Source organism: Opisthocomus hoazin, unplaced genomic scaffold, assembly GCF_030867145.1.
Source record: "Opisthocomus hoazin isolate bOpiHoa1 unplaced genomic scaffold, bOpiHoa1.hap1 HAP1_SCAFFOLD_84, whole genome shotgun sequence".
Classification (NCBI taxonomy): domain Eukaryota; kingdom Metazoa; phylum Chordata; class Aves; order Opisthocomiformes; family Opisthocomidae; genus Opisthocomus; species Opisthocomus hoazin.
In genome coordinates this window covers 165,001-172,500 of record NW_027448727.1, presented here as the reverse complement: position 1 = coordinate 172,500, position 7,500 = coordinate 165,001, and positions in this window count along the sequence as shown.

Below are 7,500 nucleotides of genomic sequence, written 5' to 3'. Positions count from 1 at the left end.
ACCGCCGCCCGTCTCGGCCCGGCCCTGGAGAAACCCCTCTTGGAGCCCTCGCTCCAGTCGGCAACGGCCACCGGAGCCTGCGGGCAAGCAGCGGCTTCGCGCGGCTTCTGGCAGTCGGAAGCGCCGTGAGCGATAGGTAGGAGGCAGAACGGCCACGGCCAGGGCCGCCGGGCAACGCCCGAGTCTGCCGGCTGAGCCGCGGGTGACAAGCGTTCGAGTGCCGGCGACCGCCGCCGGTCTCGGCCCGGCCCTGGAGAAACCCCTCTTGGAGCCTTCGCTCCAGTCGGCAACGGCCACCGGAGCCTGCGGGCAAGCAGCGGCTTCGCGCGGCTTCTGGCAGTCGGAAGCGCCGTGCGCGATAGGTAGGAGGCAGAACGGCCACGGCCAGGGCCGCCGGGCAACGCCCGAGTCTGCCGGCTGAGCCGCGGGTGACAAGCGTTCGAGTGCCGGCGACCGCCGCCCGTCTCGGCCCGGCCCTGGAGAAACCCCTCTTGGAGCCCTCGCTCCAGTCGGCAACGGCCACCGGAGCCTGCGGGCAAGCAGCGGCTTCGCGCGGCTTCTGGCAGTCGGAAGCGCCGTGAGCGATAGGTAGGAGGCAGAACGGCCACGGCCAGGGCCGCCGGGCAACGCCCGAGTCTGCCGGCTGAGCCGCGGGTGACAAGCGTTCGAGTGCCGGCGACCGCCGCCGGTCTCGGCCCGGCCCTGGAGAAACCCCTCTTGGAGCCTTCGCTCCAGTGGGCAACGGCCACCGGAGCCTGCGGGAAAGCAGCGGCTTCGCGCGGCTTCTGGCAGTCGGAAGCGCCGTGCGCGATAGGTAGGAGGCAGAACGGCCACGGCCAGGGCCGCCGGGCAACGCCCGAGTCTGCCGGCTGAGCCGCGGGTGACAAGCGTTCGAGTGCCGGCGACCGCCGCCCGTCTCGGCCCGGCCCTGGAGAAACCCCTCTTGGAGCCCTCGCTCCAGTCGGCAACGGCCACCGGAGCCTGCGGGCAAGCAGCGGCTTCGCGCGGCTTCTGGCAGTCGGAAGCGCCGTGCGCGATAGGTAGGAGGCAGAACGGCCACGGCCAGGGCCGCCGGGCAACGCCCGAGTCTGCCGGCTGAGCCGCGGGTGACAAGCGTTCGAGTGCCGGCGACCGCCGCCGGTCTCGGCCCGGCCCTGGAGAAACCCCTCTTGGAGCCCTCGCTCCAGTCGGCAACGGCCACCGGAGCCTGCGGGCAAGCAGCGGCTTCGCACGGCTTCTGGCAGTCGGAAGCGCCGTGCGCGACAGGTAGGAGGCAGAACGGCCACGGCCAGGGCCGCCGGGCAACGCCCGAGTCTGCCGGCTGAGCCGCGGGTGACAAGCGTTCGAGTGCCGGCGACCGCCGTCCGTCTCGGCCCGGCTCTGGAGAAACCCCTCTTGGAGCCCTCGCTCCAGTCGGCAACGGCCACCGGAGCCTGCGGGCAAGCAGCGGCTTCGCGCGGCTTCTGGCAGTCGGAAGCGCCGTGCGCGATAGGTAGGAGGCAGAACGGCCACGGCCATGGCCGCCGTGCAACGCCCGAGTCTGCCGGCTGAACCGCGAGTAGCTGCAGCGGTTCGATGGCGCTGGTCCGCGAGCGCCAGCCCTCTGCCCTAGTATACGGACAGCGAGGTCCCCGGCCCCGGCGGGCTCGAAGAGAACCGTCTTCCCCCAGCGGGGAGGCGCGCGAGCGCCGCCGACTCTTACCATGACGTAACTGGAGGCAGCGCAAAGCAGCGACCCCTTCGGCAGCTCCGAAGAAGAACCGGGCAAGACGTCTACCTGCCAGAACCGCGGTGGAGCCAAAGTCCCGCCGGAGCGAGGTAGACGAGGCATCCCTTTCCGCCGGCAGCTCCGGCGGCCACATCGGGCACACCGGACCCGGCGGACGGTAAAAACGGGTAGACCTGGCCTCCCTGCCGGCAGAACGGGTAGACGAGGCCTCCCTGCCTGGAACCGGGTAGACCTGGCATCCCTGCCGGAAGCGGGTAGACCTGGCATCCCTGCCGGTTAAAACGGGTAGACCTGGCCTCCCTGCCGGCAGAACGGGTAGACGAGGCCTCCCTGCCTGGAACCGGGTAGACCTGGCATCCCTGCCGGAAGCGGGTAGACCTGGCATCCCTGCCGGTAAAACGGGTAGACCTGGCCTCCCTGCCGGCAGAACGGGTAGACGAGGCCTCCCTGCCTGGAACCGGGTAGACCTGGCATCCCTGCCGGAAGCGGGTAGACCTGGCATCCCTGCCGGCAAAACGGGTAGACCTGGTCTCCCTGCCGCCAAAACGGGTAGACCTGGCCTCCCTGCAGGTAAAACGGGTAGACCTGGCCTCCCTGCCGGCAGAACGGGTAGACCTGGCCTCCCTGCCGCCACAACGGGTAGACCTGGCATCCCTGCCGGCAAAACGGGTAGACCTGGTCTCCCTGCCGGTAAAACGGGTAGACCTGTTCTCCCTGCAGGTAAAACGGGTAGACCTGGCCTCCCTGCCGGTAAAAACGGGTAGACCTGGCCTCCCTGCCGGCAGAACGGGTAGACCTGGCATCCCTGCCGGCAAAACGGGTAGACCTGGTCTCCCTGCCGGTTAAAACGGGTAGACCTGGTCTCCCTGCAGGTAAAACGGGTAGACCTGTTATCCCTGCCGGCAAAACGGGTAGACCTGGTCTCCCTGCAGCCAGAACGGGTAGACCTGGCATCCCTGCCGGCAAAACGGGTAGACCTGGTCTCCCTGCCGGCAAAAAGGGTAGACCTGTTCTCCCTGCCGCCAGAACGGGTAGACCTGGCCTCCCTGCCGGTAAAACGGGTAGACCTGGTCTCCGTGCAGGTAAAACGGGTAGACCTGGCATCCCTGCCGGCAGAACGGGTAGACCTGGTCTCCCTGCCGGTAAAACGGGTAGACCAGGCCTCCCTGCAGGTAAAACGGGTAGACCTGTTATCCCTGCCGGCAAAACGGGTAGACCTGGCATCCCTGCCGGCAAAACGGGTAGACCTGGTCTCCCTGCCGGTAAATGGGTAGACCTGGTCTCCCTGCCGCTAGAACGGGTAGACCTGGCCTCCCTGCCGGCAGAACGGGTAGACCTGGCCTCCCTGCCGGTAAAACGGGTAGACCTGGCATCCCTGCAGGTAAAACGGGTAGACCTGGCATCCCTGCCGGCAAAACGGGTAGACCTGGTCTCCCTGCCGGTAAAACGGGTAGACCTGTTCTCCCTGCCGGTAAAACGGGTAGACCTGTTCTCCCTGACGCCAGAACGGGTAGACCTGGCATCCCTGCCGGCAAAACGGGTAGACCTGGTCTCCCTGCCGGCAAAAAGGGTAGACCTGTTCTCCCTGCCGCCAGAACGGGTAGACCTGGCCTCCCTGCCGGTAAAACGGGTAGACCTGGTCTCCGTGCAGGTAAAACGGGTAGACCTGGCATCCCTGCCGGCAGAACGGGTAGACCTGGTCTCCCTGCCGCCAGAACGGGTAGACCTGGCATCCCTGCCGGCAAAACGGGTAGACCTGGTCTCCCTGCCGGTAAAACGGGTAGACCTGGCCTCCCTGCAGGTAAAACGGGTAGACCTGTTATCCCTGCCGGCAAAACGGGTAGACCTGGCATCCCTGCCGGCAAAACGGGTAGACCTGGTCTCCCTGCCGGTAAATGGGTAGACCTGGTCTCCCTGCCGCTAGAACGGGTAGACCTGGCCTCCCTGCCGGCAGAACGGGTAGACCTGGCCTCCCTGCCGGTAAAACGGGTAGACCTGGCATCCCTGCAGGTAAAACGGGTAGACCTGGCATCCCTGCCGGCAAAACGGGTAGACCTGGTCTCCCTGCCGGTAAAACGGGTAGACCTGTTCTCCCTGCAGGTAAAACGGGTAGACCTGTTCTCCCTGCCGCCAGAACGGGTAGACCTGGCATCCCTGCCGGCAAAACGGGTAGACCTGGTCTCCCTGCCGGTAAATGGGTAGACCTGGTCTCCCTGCAGGTAAATCGGGTAGACCTGTTATCCCTGCCGGCAAAACGGGTAGACCTGGTCTCCCTGCAGCCAGAACGGGTAGACCTGGTCTCCCTGCCGGCAAAACGGGTAGACCTGGTCTCCCTGCCGGCAAAAAGGGTAGACCTGTTCTCCCTGCCGCCAGAACGGGTAGACCTGGTCTCCCTGCCGGTAAATGGGTAGACCTGGTCTCCCTGCCGGCAATATGGGTAGACCTGGCCTCCCTGCCGCTAGAACGGGTAGACCTGGCATCCCTGCCGGTAAAACGGGTAGACCTGGCCTCCCTGCCGGCAGAAGGGGTAGACCTGGCCTCCCTGCCGGTAAAACGGGTAGACCTGGCATCCCTGCCGGCAGAAGGGGTAGACCTGGCCTCCCTGCCGGCAGAAGGGGTAGACCTGTCCTCCCTGCGGACAGAGCGGGTCGCCCGTGCTGGAGGCCCGTATGCAGGGGTGCCTGCACGGGGTGGGAAGGGCCGGCGGCGGGGCTGCCTGTGATCTCTCAGCCGGGGCGGCGGTGGGGGGGCTTGCGGGGGGTGGCTGGGGTCGGCAGGCCGGCCCTGCCGGAGGCCCGTATGCAGGGGTGCCTGCACGGGGTGGGTGGGCCTGCGGCGGGCTGCCTGTGCTCTCTGAGCCGGGGCGGCGGTGGGGGGGGCTTGCGGGGGGTGGCTGGGGGCGGCAGGCCGGCCCTGCCGGAGGCCCGTATGCAGGGGTGCCTGCACGGGGTGGGTGGGCCTGCGGCGGGCTGCCTGTGCTCTCTGAGCCGGGGGCGGCGGTGGGGGGGGGTTGCGGGGGGTGGCTGTGGGCGGCAGGCCGGCCCTGCCGGAGGCCCGTATGCAGGGGTGCCTGCACGGGGTGGGAAGGGCCGGCGGCGGGCTGCCTGTGCTGTCTCAGCCGGGGCGGCGGTGGGGGGGGGCCTGTGGCGGGTGGCTGGGGGCGGCAGGCCGGCCCTGCCGGAGGCCCGTATGCAGGGGTGGCTGCACGGGGTGGGAAGGGCCGGCGGCGGGCTGCCTGTGCTCTCTCAGCCGGGGCGGCGGTGGGGGGGCTTGCGGGGGGTGGCTGGGGTCGGCAGGCCGGCCCTGCCGGAGGCCCGTATGCAGGGGTGCCTGCACGGGGTGGGAAGGGCCGGCGGCGGGCTGCCTGTGCTGTCTCAGCCGGGGCGGCGGTGGGGGGGCTTGTGGGGTGTGGCTGGGGGCGGCAGGCCGGCCCTGCCGGAGGCCCGTATGCAGGGGTGCCTGCACGGGGTGGGAAGGGCCGGCGGCGGGCTGCCTGTGCTGTCTCAGCCGGGGCGGCGGTGGAGGGGCCTGTGGCGGGTGGCTGGGGTCGGCAGGCCGGCCCTGCCGGAGGCCCGTATGCAGGGGTGCCTGCACGGGGTGGGAAGGGCCGGCGGCGGGCTGCCTGTGCTCTCTCAGCCGGGGGCGGCGGTGGGGGGGCTTGCGGGGGGTGGCTGGGGTCGGCAGGCCGGCCCTGCCGGAGGCCCGTATGCGGGGGTGCCTGCACGGGGTGGGTGGGCCTGCGGCGGGCTGCCTGTGCTCTCTGAGCCGGGGCGGCGGTGGGGGGGGCTTGCGGGGGGTGGCTGGGGTCGGCAGGCCGGCCCTGCCGGAGGCCCGTATGCAGGGGTGCCTGCACGGGGTGGGAAGGGCCGGCGGCGGGCTGCCTGTGATCTCTCAGCCGGGGCGGCGGTGGGGGGGGGTTGCGGGGGGTGGCTGGGGGCGGCAGGCCGGCCCTGCCGGAGGCCCGTATGCAGGGGTGCCTGCACGGGGTGGGAAGGGCCGGCGGCGGGCTGCCTGTGCTGTCTCAGTCGGGGCGGCGGTGGGGGGGCTTGCGGGGGGTGGCTGGGGGCGGCAGGCCGGCCCTGCCGGAGGCCCGTATGCAGGGGTGCCTGCACGGGGTGGGTGGGCCTGCGGCGGGCTGCCTGTGCTCTCTCAGCCGGGGCGGCGGTGGGGGGGGGCTTGCGGGGGGTGGCTGGGGTCGGCAGGCCGGCCCTGCCGGAGGCCCGTATGCAGGGGTGCCTGCACGGGGTGGGAAGGGCCGGCGGCGGGCTGCCTGTGATCTCTCAGCCGGGGCGGCGGTGGGGGGGGGTTGCGGGGGGTGGCTGGGGGCGGCAGGCCGGCCCTGCCGGAGGCCCGTATGCAGGGGTGCCTGCACGGGGTGGGAAGGGCCGGCGGCGGGCTGCCTGTGCTGTCTCAGTCGGGGCGGCGGTGGAGGGGCTTGCGGGGGATGGCTGGGGTCGGCAGGCCGGCCCTGCCGGAGGCCCGTATGCAGGGGTGCCTGCACGGGGTGGGTGGGCCTGCGGCGGGCTGCCTGTGCTCTCTGAGCCGGGGCGGCGGTGGGGGGGGCTTGCGGGGGGTGGCTGGGGGCGGCAGGCCGGCCCTGCCGGAGGCCCGTATGCAGGGGTGCCTGCACGGGGTGGGAAGGGGCGGCGGCGGGCTGCCTGTGCTCTCTCAGCCGGGGCGGCGGTGGGGGGCTTGCGGGGGGTGGCTGGGGGCGGCAGGCCGGCCCTGCCGGAGGCCCGTTTGCAGGGGTGCCTGCACGGGGGTGGGTTGGGGGGGGGCGGCGGGAATTTTTTGGTTTTTGTTGCTTTTTTATTTCTTTTTCCGCTTTTGAAACAGAGACGCCGCCCCGTCCTCGGGCGTTTCAGCCGAGCTGATGGAAAGCGGCGCCCCTTCCCGTCGCTTGCGGGGGGGGGTGGTGCAGGAGGGGGGAGGCGGCGCGCGCCTGAAATTCCCCTCGCCACCCCCCGTTTCCGAGACTTCGCCGTATCTAGTGGAAGGCGCTAAGCTTGGCCGGACTGTCTCGCTGAAGGCTTTCTTACTCTGCATCGGTTCTGACGGTGGGCGAGAAAAAAAAACAAAACCAAAGCAGAGCAGGGAAACAGTTACAAAAAGTTCTTGAGAGCCAGCACCGGCCCGCCCATCGGCAGACGGAGCGGCGCCCGGGGTCAACGAGTGCCACCCTGCTGCTTAGCAACCGGAACCCGAGCCGGCCCGCCCCGCCCACCCGCCGGCAAGGGGCGGGCGCTTCCCCGCGGCAGAAGGGGGAGACAGAGACTGAGAGACGGGGTCGAGGAGCAGGCGGGGAGCCTTGCGCTGAGGTAGGCTGGGGACGGGGCCTCTTTTCCGAGAAGATTGAGGTTTGAGTCGGGGGGGGGGGGGGGGGGGGCGGCGGCAGGGGCTGCTTGTGCGCTCTCGGCCGGTGCGGCGGTGGGGGGGTGGCGGGGTGGGGGGGGGCAGCGGAGCGGCCGTGCCGGAGGCCCGTATGCAGGGGTGCCCGCACCGGGGGGGGGGGTGGGGGGGGGCGGCGGCAGGGGCTGCTTGTGCGCTCTCGGCCGGGGCGGCGGTGGGGGGGGGGGGCTTGCGGGTGGGGGTGCGGCGGCCGGGCTGCCGTGCCGGAGGCCCGTTTGCAGGGGTGCCTGCACGGGGGGAGGTGGGGGGGGGGGGGGGTGGGTGGGGCGGGGCGGCGGGAATTTTTTGGTTTTTGTTGCTTTTTTATTTTTTTTCCGCTTTTGAAACACAGACGCCGCCCCGCCTTCGGGCGTTTCAGCCGA